Source organism: Empidonax traillii, unplaced genomic scaffold, assembly GCF_003031625.1.
Source record: "Empidonax traillii isolate 1590-97213 ecotype Southwest subspecies unplaced genomic scaffold, ASM303162v1 scaffold357:size1057043, whole genome shotgun sequence".
Lineage (NCBI taxonomy): Eukaryota > Metazoa > Chordata > Aves > Passeriformes > Tyrannidae > Empidonax > Empidonax traillii.
Window position 1 is genome coordinate 674,124 of NW_020955550.1, and position 24,232 is coordinate 698,355.

A 24,232-nucleotide genomic window follows, 5' to 3' on the forward strand; every position below is an offset into this window, starting at 1 on the left:
ATACCCTCCTCCTCCATCTCCTCCTCTTCTTTTCCCACCTCAGACTTGATGATAAAATTCTGTAATCTGACAGCCCCCTGCAAAATGATAGCTGGGTGTTTACAAAGGGGGGTTTTTTTGATGGGAACCTGCCATTAGACATCTGCCCCAGGGCACCCTTGTGAAAGCTGGCAGGGACCCGCCTGCCCCGGCCCTCTCTGTCTGCCAGTGGCCACCCCGAGGGGCACGGGGGCTGCTGTGGGGTGCCAGAGCCGAGCTCTGCAGTGTGTTTGCTCGGCAGTGGCAGGGCAGGCCCGTGGATGGTCGCTGGGCTGCCAGTGGTGCCCACAGCCCTGGCGTGGGGTGCCTCTCAGCTGTCCCTCTCCGCTGCCATCGCCGCGGTGGATTTGTTTCTTTTCACAATAACTCGGACAATACGGATGTTGCTAAATCCTTCGTGGAACCTGAAGGCAGGGCTGCTGCTTGGTGTTTGCTTGCTGTGGAGTTGTGATTTGTGTGACCCCCAGGTTGCCCCCTGGCTCGGGGAGTCCGAAGTCCCGGAGTCTGCGGTGGGCGGACGGAGCTCGGCGAGGTACAAGTGGCCAGCAGATGTCTCCCAGGATATTTCTTTGCAGACACTGCTCTCCCATATCCCTCTCTTTCCTGAGGCTCCCGAATCTGGGCTTGGTGGGTTATGAGAAATGCTGTCTCTAACCCTCTTTGCCCATTCTCAGCGAGTATTACAGCCCCAAATGCATAGCTTTGTGATACCGAGGCTTTTGAAACCACAGCCTAAATTAAAGAAATGGTTTATAAAGATGAAAACAAAAAAGGCAAGGGAAGGCAGCTCCTCTGTGTCTTCAGAACATTTCATGATTATTTACAGCCTCTGAGAAAAGGAAGCAATGTCGCTCATGGGGGCATACGACATTTTAGATCACTTTGGATTGGGAAAGTCATTAACATCGCTGGGATTCTGCTTCATTTTGCATGGGAGAATGGGTGGATGGCAGGAGGAACATTCTGTTTGCAGGTGCAGGCTGTGTCAACACGAGGCAGATCTGCTGCTCGAGCTGTACCTGCCGAGCCACGCTGGCAAATTTTACCTTGGGCAGACTTGGCCCGAGCGTGAGCTCTTTTCCTCAGCTCTCTGTGTTCCGCTGGAGAAGCTGCAGCAGCGAGGGTAAGTGGTTGCTCTTGGCACTGAAGGCATTAGTTTTCGAGGTGGCAGTGGAAGGCTGGAGTCCCCCGGTCCCAGTCATGTTCGCGCCAGAGCGCGGCATTTTGGCTTGGCTGGGGTTTCCGGCTCACCACAGGTCACACGGAAAATGCACGTGCCGTTATCATCCTGCAGGAGCTCTCCGTTGGCATGATCCATGTCTTTGAGAGCACAATAGTCCATCACCAATCCAATCATCTTTCTGTGACTGAGGGGTTTATGCAATTATGAAAAAAGTGGATGATTTGAATGTTCCATCCCTCTTGTGGAATTATGTTTTGAATTTATCCGGCGAGACAGGGGAAGGGATTTTGTTTGTTTTGTTTGATCGTTTCTTATCACAGAACTTTGTTTGACTCAAACCACAACGATACAAGCATTCAAACACCACCTTCAGATGTAATATTGATTTATAAAACAGCAGTGCACAGCTGCTAAGCTTCGCTGTTTCAGACAGAAGGTCTTCAATTCCCAACAAATTACTGGCGTTTCTACCTATTTACAAATTAATGTTTCCTCTGAACCTTGTGCGTTTCTTATTATTCTAGTCTGCTTCCTTGAGTTTCTGCTTAGAAACCTCGTGTGAGTGTGTATTATGCAGTGTTAGGGCAGCTTTAGAGCATCAGTTAAATTGGAGTTAAATAAAAAAAAAAATCTAGATCAACGTTTATCCTTAGGCAAGTTATGCGCTGAGTGAAATTAAACCACTATATGTACTTGTAGATTGAAGAATCAGAGGTGGAGGATGGGTCAGAAACACTAAGATCAAAGTTTTTCTTCTTTGAAAAAAATCTCTTTGAAAAGCCCCCATGCCACCTATCCTGCTTGTTAATGTTTTGACTGGAAGTGTCTGGCAGTGTCATCATCAGCAGAATATTTTTAAAGACCTTTCTGCTTTTTTTTTTTATTTGGAGCTGACTCTAATAGCAAAGCAATGGATCCTTAGCAGCCTCTGTTATATGTCTCTTAAGGGAATATTTTTGTTAATTGCAAATATTTGATTGACAAACATGGGATGCAATTAGTAGGCAGGCACAGTAGGAATGTGCAGTGAACTGGATCTCTGAACCAACAGATCTCAACTCTCTCAGCTTGATCTGAAATAGGCAAGAGCATTTAAACCATATGTTTCCCTCAAACTTTTTCTTTCCTCTGAAAATTCCTTATTTCCCTCAACTAACCTTCCTTCACTCTCTGCACCAAGGGAGCTAATTCATCTACTGTGATCACGTCAAATAAAGACAGAAAATTCTACACAAGCTGCAGACTTGTGCTGCTTTTTGACCGTGGCAGTAAAAATTAATGTGGACAAGACTATACATGCCAGTTGTGCCTTACAAAAGCCCTAGGTGAAAGAGAATACAATCTAATTTAACTTTAGACATTTTGAGCTTAATGGTCTATTTAAACAACCTGGTACCATCTGACTACATTTATCAATTATATTTCTTTTTTATTTATACAGAGCACTGTCTTTCTGGAAAGGCTATAATTAAAACTTATCTAGATAAATTGTGCTCAGATTCTGTGGCACGAGAAGGAATTCAAAGGATTTCGGTGGTTTTGTGTGTTCTTTTTCATAAGAGGAAAAGGTTGCTCTGAAATCTTTAAAAGGAAATAGGTTTTCATAATTAGAATAACCTAATTGCAGTGGCTTTCATAATTGTGGCTAAGAATGGCCAACAGGAGATGCAGATGGAAATGTTGACACCTCAGATTTCTTTTCCTGGGTAAGCAGGTGTGTTTTTCCAGGGAAAGGGTGCTCGGTCCCCCACTTCTCATGACCAGGGTCAGTGGCAGGAAAAGTGCCCTGGGGGGGATTTCATCAGTTCTTTGGGTTTTCAGGCAGTTTCAGCTCCTGCTTTGTGACGTCCTAATCCTTTCTGCAACGGCCTCACACGCCGAGCTCTGCCGGGCTTGGTGAAGGACGAGGAGCCCTGAGCACCTTCAGGTCTCACTGAGGCACCTGCAGAAGGTGGGGTGGCCCAGACAGAGCCAGCAGGGAGGTCACTCACCCTGCTGAGAACCCCATTTGCACCTGTCTTGGGTACAGGCACAGTCTCCTCAGCATCCAGTGCCATGTCAGGGAGGCACTTTTTGACAGCCAAACATCAGCTGTGTTTTTCGTGAAGCAACAAAGCCAGACCTACCCTTCTTGCACTGGTACTTGTAGTGTGTCCTGTGATGTTTGTAATCTGAGGGAAAGGAGAGAGCGCTCATTCCTCTCCCTTATTTTTTCTGTGGCATCAACCCCCCTTCCCATAACCCAGTTTTACTCAGGGAAGTCCCTTTGAGGCCTCTGGCAGTGCCCACACGAGTAGAATGAGTTCATGTGTACCTACACCACCATTAGAACATTCACGTTTGTAAAATCACATGAAGGGGCTCGTTTTGCTCATTTTGGAAGGGCCTGATCCCACAGCATTTACTCCTGTGACTCCCACAAGTGCTGCAAGATCCAGCCTTTAATTTGCAAATCCCAGTAAGGGTATGTGTTAATCAGACACTCCATCAGTGAAGGCAGTGCTAGATCCGTAGTAGCTGTGTGGTAGGGCTATAAATACAAGCTGGATTTCTTGAAAACTTCCTTGCAGAGTTTTGTCCCTAGAAGGGAAGACATTATTTCACTGCTGTCTGAGTCTTGAATGTAAAATTTCAGATTAGAACTAACAAAAAAAAATAATAATAATTTCCATCTGTGACATTTCGTGCCGTGTATTTATAACCCTGTTACCGGAGCAATATTTGACAGGGGCAGTTAAAAAATACTCTGATAGTGTTTTTCTGTAAGGGCAGTTAATGAAGGTGCTTTGCAAACCCACAGTAATTTAGACAGGGCTTCGTGATGAACAGCTTTGGTATGGCAGAGTTATTTTGAATGCCGATCCAGGTGCATGCTTGGACTTGTCAAGGTTGCCCTTAGTGAGGACTGGTCCCCTGCAGACAATTCCGTTTTCACACTGGAGCCGTTGTTGTGTCTCTCTGTTTAAGTGCTTGACAGAAAATGTCCACAGTTAGGCTGTGCATAATGTACACTGTCAATTTGTAAAATCTTTCCCTGGGACTGTGCTGAAAGAGAGGGACTCTGTCACAGGTTTTCTCTTCGCAGCTCCACGATTTAAATTTTCCTGTTTTGTCATGTTAATGCAATTCGCTTAAAATATTTAAATTGTCCTTAATTAATTGAGGAAGGAGACGATCATCCTGGCGAACTCGCAGGCAGTGTGTGGAGCAGGACTGCCACAGTTTTGGTGAGCCCAGGTGATGAATGGTGTTGACGTGAACGGCTGCAGTTACACAGTGTGCAATACACAAATTACACCGCCATGTGTGTTCCTCTGTGTTATGAAAGCCTTTTGTTTATACATACCCGGCTATACATTTACACATTATGTAAATAAACACACATATGCCCGTGCAATTTAATTGAATATATGGCTATGGGTTAAGAGGCATGTTACTCTGATGAAAAACATCTTATGGTGCAGAGTAAAAATATTTCCGACGTGCTTCTGAGCCTCCTGTAGAATTTAAGAAGGAACTGCAGAGATTTCTTTAAGGCAGTGGTTCAAACCATCGAATAGGAAGGCCTGGTATTCTTCCAGAGCCTCGAGGCTCTTGAGTGGCATTCCCAGAAACCCACTGAGTTTCACTTTTATTCTTACTCAGTTTTGAGCTTTTCCATCGATCTTTGCTGCGCACAAAATGGTTTTGTTTCATGTTAGGTCCGTTCCTCTAAGGCAGTGTGCGAGACATTATGCACGTAGATCAGCCTTTCCAACCACGAGTTCCCCCCAAACCGACACAAGGGTCTCAGGGGGCAGTGAGAAGTTGCCCCAGGTGTGCTCAGTTGGCCTTGGGGGTGCAACACGGCCTTTGATGTGCTGAGAGGGGCGTGGAGTGATGGGCCAGCGGTGCCTCCTGCCCACTCAACCCTGCGGTTGGATGGGCCCAAGGAGGTGGATTCCCGCTGGAAAAATGCAGTTGGGAGGAGCTCCCTCTGAGGAGCTGCAGGAGGTGGTGAACCCACTGCTGAGCCCCCCTGGCAGGGAGCTCTTGCTGGGCCTCCACCTGGGCTGGTGTTGCTGGTGGTTGCCCTTCTCCCTTCTCCTCCCTCAGGCACGAGGAGGGCTGCGGCGTGTCCGTTCATCCCCGTGCAGGGCACCACAGGCCACCCCAGCAAGGTGACGCGTCTCGCTCTGGCAGAGCCCAGATTGGTGTGTCTGCCTCACAAAGGAATCTCTTCTTTTGCTTTGTGTGTTTGTTGGGGTTTTTTTTCCCCTCCATCTCAGGCGCTCAGCCGGGGCTCCTCTCCTCCAGCTGTTCGGTGACACCGCGCAGCCATCAAACGCTGCAAACCCGGATCAGAGAGCAGCAGTGACAGGCTCCCTGGTGCAGGCAGGCCAGGTCCCACGTCTATTGTTCAGACCAGAAAGCTCAGCAGAGTGACTTGACAGGTTTTTTTTAAAGCACTGGAGAACTTCAGCAAGAAGTTTGCTGCCTTTCCTGCCTCGAGTCAGATGCAGAGCTTGTGCCGTTCTAGCAATTAACAAAAAGGGGAGTGTTGTGGGTTCTGAGCACAGGTACCCACGGATAGTCAGGTGCGTGTGAGAGTCAGCAAACCCTCTGCACGTGAGGGCTGACACCGGGGTGCTTTGTACCACTGCATTCAGACACCGTGTTCCGAGTGTCTTTGTTATCGTCGCCTGATAAATAAACAGCCCTAAAATTACAGAACTTATTATGGTAATTGAGTGAAGAAAAGGAAATGCAAACCCTGCCTCACTATCTATTACATTGCCACTGCTAAAGTTGCCTAAACCTGTGCTACTCAAATGATATTGTAATATTAGCCTTCTTTCTTTTTTCACAATGATTGTTTTCTGTCCATCTCAAGCTGGATGTCAGTTCATTTAGATTTACATCAAGTAGTAAATTAAAATAATCACTCAGCAAACACTCTCAGCTCAGTTTTCTCTTTCAGTCAGGAGTTGCGAGAGATGCTTGAAGCATTCAAGCAGAAAATATTGCTGTCTAGATATTTGTCCTCTGGGTGATAAAGGAGGCATTGTCTTGGGACCCACTCAGGCCTCGGAGCTGATAGTAGCTGTGCATCACAGCTGTGAAGTGCGCTTTGTTATGTGTCTGAGGATTAGGGTTCAGGACCTTGTTTTTCTTGAAATACCAGACTGATCAGAGCTGCATATGTTCGGGGGAAAGCAGAGGTCGATGGTTCTCTGTCCACATTTTTACTAGATTATTTTTGGACAGAACTCTGGGAGAATACCCTGCAGCTTAAACCATCCCAAGAGTTTTTTCATATTCTGCATTATAACCGTCGTGGAAAAAAAGGGCTGTAGTTTATCTCTGCATCTGAAACAAAAGGCTCACAGCACCGCAGGCACGCCGGGCTTTGGACCCACAGCCTCAATTCTGCTCCTTTGTGCTCCATTTCCAGTACAGCTGCCCATTTTGGAAGCACAAATGCACCTTGATGTAATAACCAAATCCAAAGAATTGTCTGGCCTTAAGGACGGCACAGATCGACAGTTTAATCTTAAAGCAAGGGTGGCACTGGGGTGGTGCACAGACCAAGGGCTTGGGGGGACAAAAAAAGGCTGTTCTGTGTTTCTAAGCCGTCTGTTCCACAAAAACAAACAAACAAACAACTGGATTTATTTTTTCTCCTAAAAAAAATTAATCTGCAGCTTTTTTCCCCCACCCCAGCCAAAAACAAACAAAAAAACCCCCACCCCAACCCCCCCAGCCCAGCAGTATTTATTTTGGCAGAAAAGCTCTGTACAGAAGCACCCCTAGTGAGGATACTGTGGTGAGGGAAGGCAATGCTTCCATTACAGTGAAGGGTGTGAGTGAAGACTGCAGGATCTGGGCACGATGTGCTCAGCCTCGGTAGCAGCCTCCTCTTCGTGGCAGCACGGTGTGGCAGTTTGTGGGATTGAAGATTTGGGGCCAGACTCTCATCTCACTTACGTTGGTGTGATTCCACAGGAGCTAGCTGGGTCTCACTGATAAATAGACTATGTGTGGCTCCTTTGTTGCAGGGGGATGTGCTTACAGACATGGCAGATTCACCTTTCAGTGTCAGTGTGAATCTCTCCCTTCAGGAACGGGGCTCTGGTCAATAGGCAGAATGTTGCCCTTGAAATGATTAATGTTAATTGTAGAACCCCACCGATGGGGTGGAAGGGAGAACAGCGTTTGCCCATATGCAGTTTAGTGGCTGAGGGTTGGTTGCGAGTGTTTCTCTGCTTGAAAACACGTCAGTGGGCACAGCTTTTGACCCCCATCAAGCTTCTGTGTAAATTCTGAGAGTCACCCATTATTTTCAAAACTTGGCCTTCCCTTCCTCCACCCCCACCCAGGACTGGGCCTGCACATCCTGCTGTGCCTTCCAGTCAGTGGGGTGGCTCAGGTGCCCTTCTCTCCATGGGAAGGTGAGTTTGGAGCTGTGCTCCAGGGCACCTGGGAGGGGATTTGGGACAGTAACTTGAGCTTAGGGGCTTTCATGAACGCCAGTCGACCAAACAGCTGCTGGGCATGTTCTTACCAGCCCAGTCTTTTTGTGGATGCCATTGTCATTCTTGGCAATTTGCTGGTTTTATGGTCATGGCAAGAATGATCTAGAAGTGTTTTTTTTTTTTTTTTTTTGTGCCTAGACAAACTGGTTTCCAAGTGGCAAAGGAGTCACTGGAGCAGGATGTGGAATGAGGAGCCTTGGTCAGAGATGGAGCTGTGTAATTATTGTTTGAATTGAGCTCCAGGCTCCCAACATAGATCTGTGTTCTCATCCTCTGTGCTGCTGGACATCCTCCTGCCCTGCTGCCCTGACGTGCTCCTCTCCTGAGGGTTTCTGTGGAGAGGATGTGCATGGATGGACCAAAGCAGTGCCACGGGGAGGGGAGGAGATGGTTCCTTGTTTCTTCATCCTCTGCCTGGCAGAAGTGATTTGCTGCAGTTGTGCCTGCAGAAAGCTGGCATCCTGTGAAGGCATTTATCACTGGAGATATGCTGATAGCAAACCTTCAGAAAATCATGGAGTAGCAGTCAGTGTGTCCTTTGTTTATAAGTAGTCTTTTAAATGTAGGGATTTTCCCTCACTTCTGCTTCCTCTTTTCTTAGGAAATGACCACAGGGTACTAACCTCTGCTTTTGTGCTCAGAGAAATCCTCTCTCTCTCTGTTTTATTTGTCCTCTGCCTTTTTTTAAATTTTTTTTTCACTAGTTTTTTTTTTTTTTTTAAATGCAATTTGATTTTTTTTTTCTTGTGCTTTGAAAAGGTTTGGTTTACCCTTCCTCACTCGTGCCAGCACAGCTATCCATCAGTCCCTTTTCTCCTCAAGTTGTTGCTACTGTTGGGATTCCTTTATTATTACATCTTCCATGCTTCCTCTTCTTTCCTAAACGAGTTTTCTGTTTTGTTTATCTGTTTCATAGGTATCTTCTTCCTATATCCTGGCAAAATATATTAGAGGTGCCACTTAATTTTCCTCTCTGATCCCGCTCCACAGCCCTCAGAAACAACAGAAAGGGGAATCCTCTTCTTAACTGCATTAAAAAAAAAAGAAAGACAGTTTCCTGAATGAAGGAAAAAGAAAACCTGCCAGAGGAGAAGGCACCTCCAGCTCCTCATGCAAACCCACCTCTGGGAGGCAGAAACCTTCCCCTCCTGGTACCTGTTCCCTGCATGAGGGAGAGGGGCCGAGATATTTCAGAGTGTAAACCGTCATACCAGTAATTACAGGATCTTGGTGGATTTATATCAGCTGAAAATCAAGTCTCAGAGTTTTATGTGGTTTGGGTTCTTTGTGGGAAGAAGTACAAGCACTCACACAGGCCTGTCATGACACTGAATGGCAGTGGAAGGGGGAATTCCCCCAGTTGTGTGCAATGGGGAAAAAAAAAAGAAAAGAAAACAAAACCAAAAAAAGGAGATAATTTCCTGACTGCAGGAAAAGAACTGCTGGGGTAGAAGGTTACCAAGGCCTCTGTCTCCTTGTGTTTATCTGAAGAGAGTATTCAGAGAGTTCAAACACAAGTAGGAGATCCCTGAGTGCAGGAAACAAGCAACGTAGCACGAGGTGAGAGAATTAAGCACAGAGCAGGAGAGCAGTTACCCCGTGTGCATCCACCCCAGCAAGGGAGGTATCCAGCAAATCCTTGAAAGGGATGTCTTACAAAAGCTTCATTATAAGCCCTTCCTAATTTGAGAACTGTCAGGAATGGCAGTATTATTTTCCACTCAGCTGTTGGGATCTCTGTGTGTGTGTGTATCTGATTAAATGGCACCTTCCAAAAAAACACAGGCAGTCCCTGATAAAGCCTTTGTACAGTGCCTGGCAGAAGGGCACCACTTGAGTATGAATAAGTGATATTTTAATGTCTTTGTTGCGTAACAGAATCCCAGTGTTGTGGCTGCCGTGGTGGGACGGGAGGACTGTGCCTGTTTGCTGCCATAAAGGTGGTGGATTCACAGCAGGACAACCATTCCTGCTGCCTTCCTGCTGGAGAGGGGCTGAGGTCCCCAGAGATCTCTGAAAGTACTTCTAGGTCAACATTAGGAAATACTGGAAGTATGCAAATCGTAGGGAAAACCAAGTGCCTTGCACTTGAAGTTTTCCTCCCTCTAACAACACAAATGTTGTCTTGATGCTCTCCTGGAGCTTGCCTGGTGGCAGTGGGATCTCACGGTGGGTTCCCTTTTGCAGGGGAAGTCGGGTTTCTGACAGCACCGTGCATATCCCACACTAAAAGGGCATCTCAGAAGGCAGGCTTGGCTGCAGCTGCTACCTGGAAATCCAGAGGCCATTGTTTTCCTTATTTCATCTGTTGCTAGTCAGCTGGAAGGCACAGTGACCTATGAGTAATGTGGTCATCCCCAACTCATGCTGATAAAACCTTTACACTGCTGCCTCTTGCCATCTCTCCTTCTCTATCTCTCTGAGATGTTCTGATCCAATCTTGACTTCCTTTGAGGTAGGGCATTCTGTCTTAATGCCCTAACCCCCTTGGAGAGCCAGAGAGAAATGATTTTGAGATGTTTTTTTTTTTCTGTTGTTCCTTTGCCTGATAGACTTGTCTGCAGGGCTTTTATACCAACGAGAGAGGATGTGGCTCTGCAGCCCTAACCCAGGGGCCCTTTAGGACACTGCTCCTCTCAATTAGTGGCTGCCTTTGAAGGCAGAGCAGGAGAATTTCCAAATCCCAAAATATCAGTTTGGTCCTGTGGGCAGCAAGCCACCAAGTGCAGCCTAGAGCAACTTAAAGATTGGGAGGTAGCAAAGCTCAGTTGCTCTTTGTTCTCTCCACCTTCTTGGCAGTGCTACCCATATCCTGGCTGCCACCTGTCACTTGGAATATTTGTAATTCCCTGAGTTTGTTTGTGCCACTAATAAAAGTTTCTTGCTTTCTCTTTACAGATCAGCCTGGTGGATTTTATGGAGGATTTCTACAGCTGAGGGATAACTGTGAATTTCCAGGTAATTGGCATTTCTTCTGTTTTTTTCATGAGCTGCCCTGGGTGTCGTGACCTTTTCTTTGATTTTAGGCTGCAGTCCTCTCTCCTAACCCCCTAAACTGGGCACCTCATGATCAGACTGTTGTCCTGAGTTGCATCTTAAGAGTTACTCTGAAATGCAAAGTGAAGGAAGTTCTGGTTACCCCCTCAGAATCCAGCTCTCCTGGATTCTCTCCTGTCCCACCAGTAGAGTTGGACCAGAAACTTCTGACTGCCAGTTCATATCTGAGGGGGTTTGCTTGCACTTTATAACGGGATAAATAGCTGAACATTTACTGGATAAAGAGCTGTCTTTCTGACTGCATGATCCTGCCAGAACTCATTGTGCTTAGTGGTGGAACTCAACTTTCTTGTCCCAAAGCCAACACTCTCACTCTCTGACTGGACAGGAACCTCCTCTATTTCTCACCTTTTGAAAGGGCTGAGGTTTACTGTGGATTTCTGTGGTAGATTTTAAACTGTTCAGTGCTTACATTAGCTTTGGAATGAGAAACGCCCAAGTCAGGTGAGGAAGTTCCACAGTGGGGACCTGCAGAAGAGTGTTGGGTTATGATGGTTTGAGAAGCACCAGGTCACAATAACGTGAAGCCCCAGTCCTGCTGTGGGGCCAAGCTTTGTGCAGTGCCTGACAGGGTTGTTGAAGACGCAGCTTTTAGGAGTCCCATAAAAGCAGAGTGTTTTTCAGCTTGGCACCCGTCCATCCTCGTTATGGTAATGTCGGCATTGGGAGCTCCTTGGGGCAGGACTGTGGCTTTCCCTCTGTCTTGAGGCTCTCCGAGATTGTGGCCAGCATTCTGTGAACCAAAGCTAATAAATCAAAGCCAGTTTTTCCTCATGCGCTTCAAAACCTACTCCATTTTGGGACGAGAAAACCACGTACAGCTCACTGCAGGCTTTGTCAAATTATTCCTCCCCTTCACACTTGGACTCTTCTTCATTTTCCACACACTTAATACTCACCCAACTCCTTTCTGTAACTGGCAGCTGATCCAATTACACACTAGAGGTAGAAATACTGAAGTCTTACAGTTCAAATGTGGAATGATATGCATAGTCACTTTGTCACTCAAATCCTTAAAAAAAAAATAAAAATAAGGAGGAAAGAAAACTCAGACTAGCTGGCCATAATCAAGGGCAGAAAATAGAGCACGCAGTTAATATGTCCCTGGTTTGCCAATGCTGGGATGTCACAAGTACCAGTCAGGAAGCCAGAGCCATGTGTCTTCCCAGATAAAAACGCTGGCTTTTTACTTCTGGGGCTACGGTTCAAATCCAGCTTAAGGTTCTAAATTAAATAAGACCCTTAACCTGTGCCAAAACACGGGATCCCTCCAGGTCACAGCCGAGGTTATTGGCAGGTCAGTGCGATTAAGCCTGTGTTCCATTGCCTTCAGCACCCTTAATGGCATAAATAAAGGAATTAAGGCCCAAACCCTGCCACAGTGCCAAGCAGTGTGTGAGCACGGGCACCCAGGCACAGAGACATGGACAAAGGAGCACCTGAATTCTCCAGGGGGAAGGAATGTGGGCAGGGTGGGGTCACTGCACTGTAGGTCTCGCTGCTTTCTGCAGTGAGGCACTTGGTGGGAATGGACTCACCTCAGGGGCAGCAGCAGCTCAAAGGCAGCAGAATTTGGGGTCAGGCGGGTGGTGCTGCCTTGTGCCTGTTTTCTGGGCTCCCTGATCCCCCTTCCACGGCACCAGCAGTGCAGAACTGTAGGCACAGTCACCTGTGGGATCCCAGTGGCACCATCAGCGTGTGCAGCTCTTGGACTGTGTAAGGCTCGTGAGAGAAGTTCGTTGTTGGAAAGGATCCCAGTCACTTGGTGGGGATAATAATGAAGGCCTCTTTGAATTAGAGGTAGAGTCAGGATGGAGCCATCTGGTAGCAAACAGGTACCCCCTTGCTTGCACTGTGCTGTTTGACTGCTGTGTGAGTGGCAGGCCTGCTTCCAGAATCACTCCTTTGGAGAATTCTGGTTCAGATTCTCGGCTGGGTCTTTGCTCAGGGAGCATTTTGCATTCAGCAGAACGGGCTTGTAAAACTGCAGAGTGGCAGCAAAGGATCTACAGCAGCACTACCAAAACTGTAGGAACCTTCAAAGCCTCCAAGCTCCTCCAGCTCCCACCAGAGAGCTCGAGATGAGAATCCCACATGACAGAAAATAAGCAATAATTAAAAATCCCAATTTTGCCCAAAGAATTCCTTTGTTCAGGGTATGTAAATGTCTTCGCCTGCTTGTAAGTTATTTCATTTTTGCTAGTTCCTTAGCTCAGTAATCTGAGCTTGGGAATAGAGGAGTCTGAAAGGAGTGTTACTCTGAAACAAAACACCTGTCTTTCAGTCAAGACTAAATTGACAAGCAACAATTTAGTTGTCTAAACTCAGAGCTTTCAGGATTTCAGACTACATAAATGTCAAGATGCCTAGGTAGGGCTCAAAGGTGAGCAACAGTGTAGGCAAATATACATTGGAACTTCAATTATCCAACCCCTGATCACTCTCGGTTACCTGAAGTTTAAGCATGTCTTCCTTCACTCTTGATTTCTACATTTTTCTGTGGAAACCTTTTGTACTGAGTCACCTCTGTCTCTGCCCAGCAGAGTCTGTAAACTTTTAAGAGCTCGTCTCCTGAGGAGCTTAGTGTGTCTGCCAGATCACAGCATCAGCAACCCCTCTCTGACAGAGCCTGTAATTATCCCTTCATGTTACCAGCTACATTGGGATGGAAGAATTAAAATAAATAAATCACTGTTTTCATCTTTGTTGTCTCCAGCTCCGCTTTTCCACAGGCGTGGTGTCACCGAGGCACCTTCCTCCTCATACAGTGTTGTTGTACCTGCATGGAAATGCCTTCCATAAATGATTCCTTGTTAGGGACGTCATGTCCCCTCATGAGCAGCCAGATGGACTTTGCTAGTTAGCAAAATTCACCATTAGTCGTTTGGATTTCAGGGACCACAATCTTTCTTTCCTTGTTCTCCCGTGACATCTTTCACATTGACTGATATCCAAGAGCCAAATGTGCCTTGATTTACACAGTTTTGAGTCTTAAAAAGACCATCAGAGAAATTTTGCTTTGCATCTCGCTGACCTCAGCACTTCTTCTCAATACATCCCAGCCACTTTTGAGGGGGTTTGTTGTGATTTGATCTCAGGGAGGTACCAGTTCACATTTGCAGGTCCCTGCACCAACTGGAGAACTAAATCAAACAGCTGTGAGTGGCAGAAGAAAATGGCTGGCAGGGAAGTATGTGAGACCTCTTCACCTTCTTTTGCACTGCTTCATTTTCCAGCCTTATTTTCACCCCATCCTTGGCTTTTATTTGCCACTTCAGGTTTCTCCCAGTGCTTCCTGACATCATCTCTTCTCCTCTCTATGGCGAGGTGTGAAGGGAGTCCCTCTCCTTTCCTCCTTGCTCTTCAGCAAGTTTTCCTCTTTATCCTTCAGGGGAGGAATCTAAAACTGAGACAGGATAGGAGATTTTTGTTTCATCCCCGAAGAGCATCTGAATAAGCCAGGCCCTCCTGTGAGATGAGGGGTGGCAAACGCTGATCTGGGCTGTGGTCCCTTTCCAGGGACACGCTCCGTGCTGGCACTGGGGGATAAAAGCCGCTGTGCAAGTGCTGCCTGCTCTGCAGTGGAGGATTTTTGGGTAGAATGAGCCCCCTGAACAATAAAACAGCCCCCCCTGAGGAAGAAAAAGGGGGATTTCAGGCCAGGTCAGGCAACGTCTGCCTTCCCCTTCGCTGAAGGCAAAGAGCTTGATCCTACCAGAACAAATGGCATAAGACATGGAGGATCCGGCGTTGCACAGGAAAATGAAATCCTTTTCTCCGTTGAAAGCAGAGTTGCACAATTGAACTGGAAGGCAAAATGCAATCCGGTCATCTGTTGCTTTCGGAATGGGAAGAAAACAAAATTAAGTGGGGATAATTAAATTGTAAGTTTTGTGGGTAAAAAAGGAATCTTACTCCCCTGGCAGGAAACTAAGGACCAGGCAGTGCCCATTTCGATATTTAGGACGTTCTAGTGTCTTAGGTGTTTCCTGGCCATCAAAACTTGAAATAAATTAAAGTTGCACTTTAATTGAATTACACAACGACATCAATTTAAACATTAGTAAACAGATGCAATTCTGTGCAGTGCTTTAAATTGCGTTTTCTCACATATGCATTTAATTTAAATTTATTGAGATGGTTATTTATGTTAATAAAATAATTAAAAGCAGTTATTTAAGACTAACTATGAAATAGCTGTGTAACTACCTATATTAATAAGACAGTTAGTTAAGGGATAATGTCTATTGCTTTATGGTGTAATTGCAATAAACAGCTGCTGAGTTTGATTAAGAGCTGAAGTGGAGCTAAAGTGTTTGAGCGATCTCAAAAGCTGTTTGTTGTAAGTGTACTACAAAGCAACAGCGATTATTCCTATTATACAAAAAGCCATAGCATAAGCATTAAAATATAACACAGAAGTGTGGTGCTTTTTTCTTAGGTGATTCAAGCACGTGGAGGGGTGGGCCTGGGGAAGGAAGGCTGGGGCTTTAGTGGAGAAGAGGTTGAGGGGGCAATGATTTTGCTGAACAGTTTTTGCTCATACCCAGATTCTCAGCCCTGTGTGAGTTACACCTGAGTGGTAGGAGGGGCACAGTCTGTGCTTGTGAACTGTGTTTCCTCAGGGGTGGCATCATTTGAAAATCTTTAGCTGGATCCCTTTGAAATTTTATAGAAAAGTTTCCACCTTGGCTCCAGGTCTGACCTAGGAATTCCTTCAGCTTTTTGCTGGCATATAAAGAGGGAGAGTCAAGCCTGTAGTAAAAACCCTTCTGTGACTTTGACCATGAAATGGCTGCTGCCACTCCACAACTCCATCATTAACTCATGAAGCAGACACTTCCTGGTCCCCAGGCATGTCCTGCTTTATGGCACTGACACAGACCTAAACCACGGACCATTAATTTCAGAGGCATCAGGTAAGCAAAGAGGCATTCCTTGTGTTGCTGTTGTTATTTACAAACTCCACGTTCTCCTGCTTCTGGGAGATGGACTCACACATAAGACATTTGCCTTTAAAATTCCTGCTGTGTTAGGGTTTGCAAGGCTGGAAAGAGGTGCCTAATTACTTAAAAAACTCTTTTATTTCACCTTTTATTTGAGTGCACCATCGGATAGGGAGCTCTGACAGGTTGATTGAGGCACAGATGGACAGGAGTGGTCAACTGGAGTAGGTCAAGTCCTAGAACACGAGTTTGTGGGAGGTTAGAATGTGTCCTGGGTGCCCTGCTTCAGCACCTGAGCTCCTTTCCACATTACTGGCACTTGGGCATCTCTCAAACAACGTGAGAACTTTCGCCCACGTGCAAACAACCTTGGGAAAGGTGGGTGAGTCCATCACTGCTCTAAACCAAACTCAGGGAATATGTATCCAAGTCCATGTGATCAAAACCCAGCAGTTAGTTTGCCCCAAGGTGGAAGAGTTTTCACATACAAATGTAAAAAGTTCAAAAGGGGAAAATAAAAAGGTGTTAGCAGCAGAGTTACAGTGGTTTCCTGCCTTTACACCGTCTCTCCTGGAAGGGTTAAGGTATCTTGGGCTCACCAGTCCTGGGTGAGGGCTTGAAAAAGCCGACAGGACAAGGCATCTTGGCAAAGTGCAAGCACAGTGACTAATCCAAGTGCCAGTTCGCTGCTAATCTGCTGTGGGATGGTTTTGCTCCCGGTTCATGAAGGAAGCAGGCTTGCAGGTGGCTGGGTGCTGAGGGTGTGCGTGCCTTGCTGGGCAGATTCCGTGCTGTGGGAGCAGGGCTGTGCCAGGATCTGCCCCAGTAACGCCCGTGGGTGCCTGAAATGGAGCGCGGGACCCGCTCGGCTCTGCCGGCTCCTTCCTCGGGAGAGGCTTAGGCAGAGGCAGCAGAGCCCACCCAGGGTACTCGCCTTGTTAAGCTTGTGGGGCTTGCAGGCCTTCCTAACTCTGCCCTGGGGAAAAACTGTGTAACAATGGATAAAAGACTTGGGCCTCCCAGCTTAGTTACAAAGGATTCTCTTCACTCATCCTCTTAGTGAGAAATCCAGTTGAATGCTTTTTGAAATCTTTCAAATATTAAAAATAAAATAAATCTTCTTATTCTGTTCCCCGGCAAGATTCTTGACTGCAGTGCCATGTTGTCACACACTTCAGGTCCTTTAAAATGTCGAAAGGACCCCCCTCAGTGATGTGGCTGCAGCCAGGTACGCAGAGAAAAGGTTATTCAATTCTTTGTGTGCCTTCAAAAAGTTAAAGAAGAAAGCCCGATGAGCCCTGAGAGGGGGAAGATACAGCGGATATTAAAATAATTGGGTGTCAAGCTGCAGAAGGCTGACTGCTACTGCCTGGCTTGGTTGGGATCTGCCTTGGAAAACAGCTAGTTTGTGTTTGTTTGTTTCAGCCAGAGAGAGAGAGGGAACTGTTTCTTCTTCGCCTGGTTACAGGAGTCATTGCAGTCTGTAGCTCTGAACAGTTACTGCAGAAAATACCTGTCAAATCACTTGTGAAAAGAGCCAAACACTCTTTGCAGCTGCCTGAGAAACCGGTTTGCTTTCCATTTGCTTCTGTCCTGAAGTGCTACCTGTTCCCTTCCCTGAGAGCCAAAGTCAGCCTAGAGATGCTCCACTCCCTCTTTGCACGTGCTTTTCAACCCAGAGGGAACACGATACTTCAGTACACTCTGAGGTCACAAAATCTGAAAGAGTTGGGGAAATGAAAGCTGGCCACGTGTGCCATCATCAAGGGAGACCATCAAGTGGCTCTGATCTTAGAAGTCAGTTTTCCTTGCATTGAAATCTTTGACCAAGCGCGTTGTTGTCTCTGCTTTGTAAAGAAAATTTCTTCGTGGGAAGCTCTTGCTGGCGGCAGTGGTTTGTTCTCTCTGCCTTGCTGCCTCTCTCCCCTCTCAAGGAACTGCTGAATATTCAGCATCACCTGATTTTAAACTCTTTCTCCCAAGTCTTTGGCGCTTCTCAGTCCTTTCAGGGATCATGCTGGTGTGTTCCTCTGCCACCTGCAGTTAGAGCACGTGGGAACCTGAAATTTTTAATGGTAGGGATTTTTTTCTAAACTTTAGGTTCGTGTAAAAAAAACATTCACTTGCCTTGTTAGGTTTTGGTTGGGGTTTTTTGAGGGAGTTGGTTTTTTTTTGACATCTTGCTATCTCTGGATTTAACTTTGGTTCATTAGTAAAGGAAATAAATAGCCACATTTCTTATTATTCACACCATTACAGAGTGTATTCCAAGCCCATACATATCCTGCAGCTTGTTAAATAATTCTTTATCCTTTAAGAAATTCCCATTAATCTCTGACCAAGAAGAGCAATAATAAGTTAGTTAGTCATCATATATAAAAATCGGAATCATTTTTACAAGTATCTTTAATGGCTTCCATTAATTACGTGTCTTCATAAAAAAGCTGCCCTTCTCAAACACAGCATCCTTTCATTCTTCAAGAGGATCTAATTTCTGAAACAATGGAAATTAAGGCACTGATGCTTTGTTTGGGTAAATTAAGCAGAAAAAAATACTCACACAGCTCAGGCAGAAGGTGCAGGAATCATGTGTTCTATTAACTTGTCAGCTACCTTGGTATTATTAGCAAAATTTTACAAGTCAGCCCGGCTCGCTGCTGTGATTAGTGCTCCACTGACAGCAGAGTGCTTCATGTGGACGGGCTGGCATTTTAGCTGCAGCCCAGGGGAGCAGGAGGTGCCTTCCCTGCTGCTCCTGGCTTTGCCCCACCTGTCCTTGGCTCAGGTTTCGTGGTGGCTGCGTGGTAAGCAAGGACACAGCTCACCCATCCCATCCCATCCCTGCCTGCCCTGCTCCAAGGAATGCTGTGTTTCCCTGTGCTCAGCAGCACCAAGGGGCGTTTTTAGGGTCAGGTGAGGTTTCAACCCACTCATTCTCTGACCAGATCTGTATTTTCAAGTGAGAAAAGCATTCCCACCAGGGCTGGGTGGGCAGGACCGGCCCTTTCAAGGGCAGCTCAGACTTCTGGCGGATTAACGTGGCTGTGAACTCACAGCCGGGATCGTCGCCTCGTCCCGTCCTTTTCCCCTTGCTCTTTGTTAACCCCAGTATCAGTTTGCTACCTTAAACCCACAATAAAAGACAACATTCATTGCCCTGCCACCAGAGCTGTGCTGGACAATGTTTTCAAGACTCTTTCAAAAGGCATCTCCTCTGTGTTCATCTGTCTTCCTCTGAAGACACCAGAGGCCCCGAGTAACGGATAAAAAGGTCAAATGTAAAACAGAGGCCGCCTCTAACCCTCCGTGGCCTCTCTAAACCCTTCCACAGTCCACAGGCTGAGAAACACTGAAAGAGGAAGGATGGCACTGAAGCCTCTTCCTCCCCTGTTTTATTTCAGGTCAGGTAACCTTGCTCACTCTTGTGGAAAGCCTGAGGAGCTCCAGGAGGGATTTAGAGAAGAGATCTTCCTCTCCTGCTCAGGTGAATAGGCATGAATTAGACTCTTGGGAGGCTAAAGCAGTATAAATACATAAGGAAATCTTTTGATTACACATAGTGTTAAAAATGCTAAAAATACTTCTACTACAGTTCTGAATTTTTATGTATTTACTTATTTATCTTAATTTATGCTATTTTTCCCCCCCCTTCCCTGAGAAGGGAAGACTATCAACAGATAAGGGAGAGAATTTTGTGTTTTTGTATGCAGTATGAGTCCAGTACTTGGCCAAGACCCAGATCTATTGTGGCAAGAAAGTAATAGATGAACTAACTGGGGACTCAGACTCTCTGGCTGCCATCCAAGAAACATTAAAAAATGTAGTACTGCACATAACAAGTAGGAAGATGCATGCAAATGTTGATGTCTTATTGAAAACTGTTAAGTTATTAATATGTTGGGTTTATAGACATGCATTTGGATTTTAAAACCTGCTGTCTAAGTTCATGCCCTGGAATTACCTGCTGAACTAGATGTCTGAAATAATATTTAAAGCGGTGTCACATTGGCGAGGTAGCTCTGGATGCGGTGACATGTCTGGATCCCCGGGCTGTTTCTTTTGGGAGCATCAGCTCTGGAGCGGTGGCAGTGCTCCAGTTCAGCTCTCTCAGCAAGGTTTCCAAGCAATGGTCCTGCTTTGTTTCCTCGTGTCTTTCCCTTTGCAAAGAAGCAAGTTGTGTGTGTGACCCTCAGGACTTTGAGGGTTCACTGGCCCTCGGTTCACGTGAAAGGTGTTTTAGGTCAGGAGCTTTTTTTTTTCATCGCCAGAGGTGTCCTTGCCATCTCCCACGTGGATCTCAACATTCCTAAGGGTCTCCTGTTGCACACTCAGCAGTGTGTGCAAAGTAGATGTGATCACAGAAGTGCAGAGATGTGTGTGGAATCAAACAGGCTGGAAGAGTGGTGAGCTGCAGTGGAGACAGTCCATGGGAGCAGACACTGCTGTCCTGTGAGGCACGGCAGGAAGCTGAAATGATAATTTCTTTCCACCACAGCAATGAGCAAACAGTTTCAGTGACTGCACTTTATTCCCAACCATAACTATCATCACTGACATTCACTAGAGGTGTCAGATCCCTGGGTTTTGTGCTTTTACAGTAGTATTTTATCTCTTTCCCTCTAGAATTATTACTTTTTTAGTGGGGAATAGCTTAGTGTTAGGGCTAAGAGGTGAATGGTGGGACTTGGTTTCCCATTTTTTTTTAGCTGACCTTCCTTACTCCCTGTTCCCTTCTGATTCCTGCTCAGAGCTTGCTTTGAGCTGGAGGACCAGTTTCATGGTTGTTGTTGTACGAAGTGAGCTTGCTCGTGCAGTGGGTTTTTTTTTTTCTAATCTCTCAACTCTAATTGTTGCATGCAAATTGTTTAATAAATAATGTTGGACAGAAAAAAAGAAGAATAGATATTAATTAAGAAAAGGATTTAGGCTGACTCAGTCTCATACATGAGACAAAAGGTTAAGTAAATGCCAAGGCTGCTATGCCTCTTCAAACAATGAATATTAGTTTTAGAATCATTAATGTCTGCTTAGAAAACAGAGTCATACTGGAGTCTTGTATGCCAAAATAACCAAGGCCAGGGCTGTTTCTTTTCAATCTGAAGCTAAATTATTCTCCAATAGAGGGCTAAATGTATGCAATTAACAGTGCTAGGTAGGACAGCAGGGAATGGCACTTTTAATATGTAGCCAAATTGAGATCAAGTTTTTCTTTAAATCTGGTAACTTGGACATTTAATATGCACAACTGAGCTCTGCAACAGAATTAGTGAAAAGAAGCAGATAATTAACTCCTTCACTGCTTGTCAGTGGAGACAGAATGATTAGTCTGCTGTTTACTCATTCCTGTCTTCTAAAGTTGCTGGATATACAAAAGCAAAGTTTTTTTTCAAGTGTCTCCCATACACTGGCAAAGGTGAAGACAGTTGTAGTCTTTATTAGAAAGAGAATTACCACATCAGGCAGAGAAGTGCTTTGTACCAGATAAGACACGTTACCACGTTGGTGTCACCCTTTCAGCATGAGTGTGCCTTATAACAATAATAATAGTCAATTCTTATCCAGAGATCTCTGAGAGATTGGATATTTTTATTCCAAACTTACTGAAGGAAAGTGAAATAAAAGATGGTGAAGTGACTTGCATAAGGTAACTGTGCAGAGCAAAGGACAGATGGGTGTGAAGCTCAGCTCCTGAGCCCGAGGTAGTGCTAAACTGGAAATTTCATGGGATTTGATTGGGATGTCTCTGCGGTACAGTTTTTGACTGGTCAGGAAACCAAATCAAATTTGTTTCTAGGGTTAGTTTGACTCTGCAAAGTTGAAACCCCTGAAGTTAAGATGTATTTTTACTCCTGTGTGTATCTGAACTAAGTCTGCTCTTCCTTGCTCTGGTTTCTGCCCGAGTTAAAGCAAAAGGGCGTCATTTTCCGTGCCATGTAGCACAGCCTTCTCTCCCGCTGAGGAGGCTTTCACAGCACAGCCTTTGGTGGCAGCAGTGACTCCCCCTGAAGCCAACAACCACCTGCAAATAAACCCTCGGGTTAGCAAATGGGGCACTTAAATAGCTCCAGTTTTGTTTCCAAGGCTGAAGTGAATCACAGCTCTCATTTAACTGAGTAAATACTATTATGCTGAAGGCCTTTGCATTGTCATCAACAGGAAGAGATAGCTTTGCTCTAGGGCTTGTTTCAGTGAAGGGCCTGTGCTGGAATGTGTTGTATTTACATTTCATATTTGTGCCCTGTCTAGATCTCCCTCTCCAGCTTCTGGTGCTTGGTGCTTTCAAGAGTGAAGGAAACTTACCTGGAGAACGGGCCCATCCAGGCCAGTTCTGAGCCTTACACTTTCCTTTTTGGCTTTTCACCTGCTAGTAGTAGGAAAAAGCAAAGAAGCAGCCAAAGAGCAGATTATCCTTTTTGATACTGAGCTCCTCTCTGGATAAGGGGTTTATTAGTTTGTGCTCAGGACTGACCCTTTATAAAAGATACGTAAGGGAGCTGGTATATGGGATACTTTAACTTTCCGTATTGAAGTCATCTTTGTTAAGACCATTTGAAAAGAATCTGTGCATTTTCTACTTGTGAGTCTTTGTCTTTCAAGGATTTTATTTCTGGAGAGCCTGGATGAGTCAAACTGGCTCTGTCCTACCCAGCTGGCATGAGCACAAGTGGACTCCAGCAGTCTGAAGGTCTCTTAACACAGTGTTCCTGTAGGATCTGGCTGAGGCCACCTAGGAACAGCTTCCCTGGGGCTTCAGTGGCCTCTGTCACCCCCCAGGCAAATATTTGATTTTGAAAACGTTTAGCTTTCACTTATTCCACTGTGTGTTCATGCCAAAAGCCCAGGCATGCCCTTGTATTTGCTAAAGGTCTGGCTCTGGCAGGGTGGCGTGGGAGGATCTCCTGTCATGCAAAACCTGAGGTCAAACTGTCCCCTTGCATTCCTCAGTGCTGCCTTTGCACTTGGCTCTGAGCTGATGTGTTCAATGCCATCAGAGAGAAAATTTCGGGGTTGCTCATTGTTGTGGCTTAGTCATGCTCATGATTTTATCCCTCAGGGACAGACCTCAGAGCTCGCTGTCTATCCTGACAGCCACTATTCACTGACTCATCCTGCACCTATCAGAACTGCCCTCCTGGCAACGCTGTGTGACCAAGTTGGGGCAGGCAAAAGGTGCCCAGGTCCCTCCTCCTGAGGTCAATAACCACAGATCCTGCTGCTGTAGTGACAGGGGCTTGTGGGATATACAAGTTCAGACCAGCAGAGGAACCCCTCAAACAGTACAGGAGAAGGGAAATCAGGCTGTTACTGTCAGACTGCTCGTGGAGGAGTCACTGGCAACAGGGCCCTTAGTGAGGGCAGGCACCAGGAGCCAGTCCTGCATTGATCTCGCTGGCTGCTCCAGTCCTCTCCTCCCTCCCTCCAGGCTGCTCCAGGCCTTTCTCTCAGTGCCTTTGCAGCCAGCTCTGATCTGTGCTCCCTCAGCTCCTGCCGGTGCCTCCGAGCCCGGCCCTGCTGCCCTGCTCAGCCACTGCTGCCACTGCTCATCCCTCCCCACGGCCGTGAACTCCACGACCCTGCTGCTGCCTCCAGCTCACCGAGCATCCTCAGGCCCCTTCTCTCATCTTCGGCCTTTCCTTACTTCGTGCTTCCACTTCCCCACATGAGCCCTGTCCCACTGCCCACGTATGACAGCCGTGATGGGCACCTTGACACCGCTGCTCCTCCCCTGGCTCGTGGCAGGGCAGGACTCAGCCCTCCCATCTCTCTGGGGTGCAGAGGGGCTTGTGTTGAGCTGGTCTTTCCTCAGCAGCCCCCACCCGGTCTTGCCGCACAACCCATCCCATCCATCGGCCCATCTCCAGGTGCTGCCAGGCTGGCCGAGGGCCGGGCTCTGCTCCTTGCAGTGTTTAATGCCAGCCCCGAGTCACCAGGACACCGTAGGCCATCGGGTTCCGCTCAGGCACAATCCCGTCGTTACCGCTGATTTGTCCGCTCGCGCTCCCCACGGAGCTTTTAATCAGCTCTCCATCTTTGTGCCTTCACACCTTCACGCTTTCCGTGATTGGCTCTGCTACCTTCTGCCTCTGCAATGAAATAGCACCATAGAAATCCTCCTGCCTCTTACATACATTAACAATCCCATTTCTGCTCTCTCTGGTCCAGTGAAGGGATCTCCCTCGCCCACAAAGACACCACTGTCTCTGGTAGGCATCGGGGAATGGCTTCTATTCATTATTCCCCAAGTCCAGTACAATGGCTTATAATTAGTTACTGGCCTCTTTGGTTTACCCTACCTTCAAAGGATCTTTTATAGTTTAAAAGTGAAGGGAGATGCTGACATTAATTTTGGCTGTCTCTCCATAGTATTGTGCAGGGAAGATAAAACTAACATGCAAGTAAAGGGATAAGTAACTCACTAGCCAAAAAAAAAAAAAAAAAAAAAAAAAAAAAAAAAAAAAAAAAAAAAAAAAAAAAAAAAAAAAAAAAAAAAA

At 46.2% G+C, this 24,232-nt stretch overlaps 1 long non-coding RNA gene across 2 annotated transcripts in view; it reads left to right on the forward strand.

The window, feature by feature from the left end:
- The window catches only part of LOC114061773, a 229,262-nt gene that overhangs the window by 188,983 nt on the left and 16,047 nt on the right, over window positions 1-24,232 (forward strand). For both annotated transcript variants that reach the window (XR_003572209.1, XR_003572208.1), the window contains one exon: window positions 10,636-10,695. This is a non-coding gene — a long non-coding RNA (uncharacterized LOC114061773). The remainder of the gene's footprint in view (window positions 1-10,635; window positions 10,696-24,232) is intronic.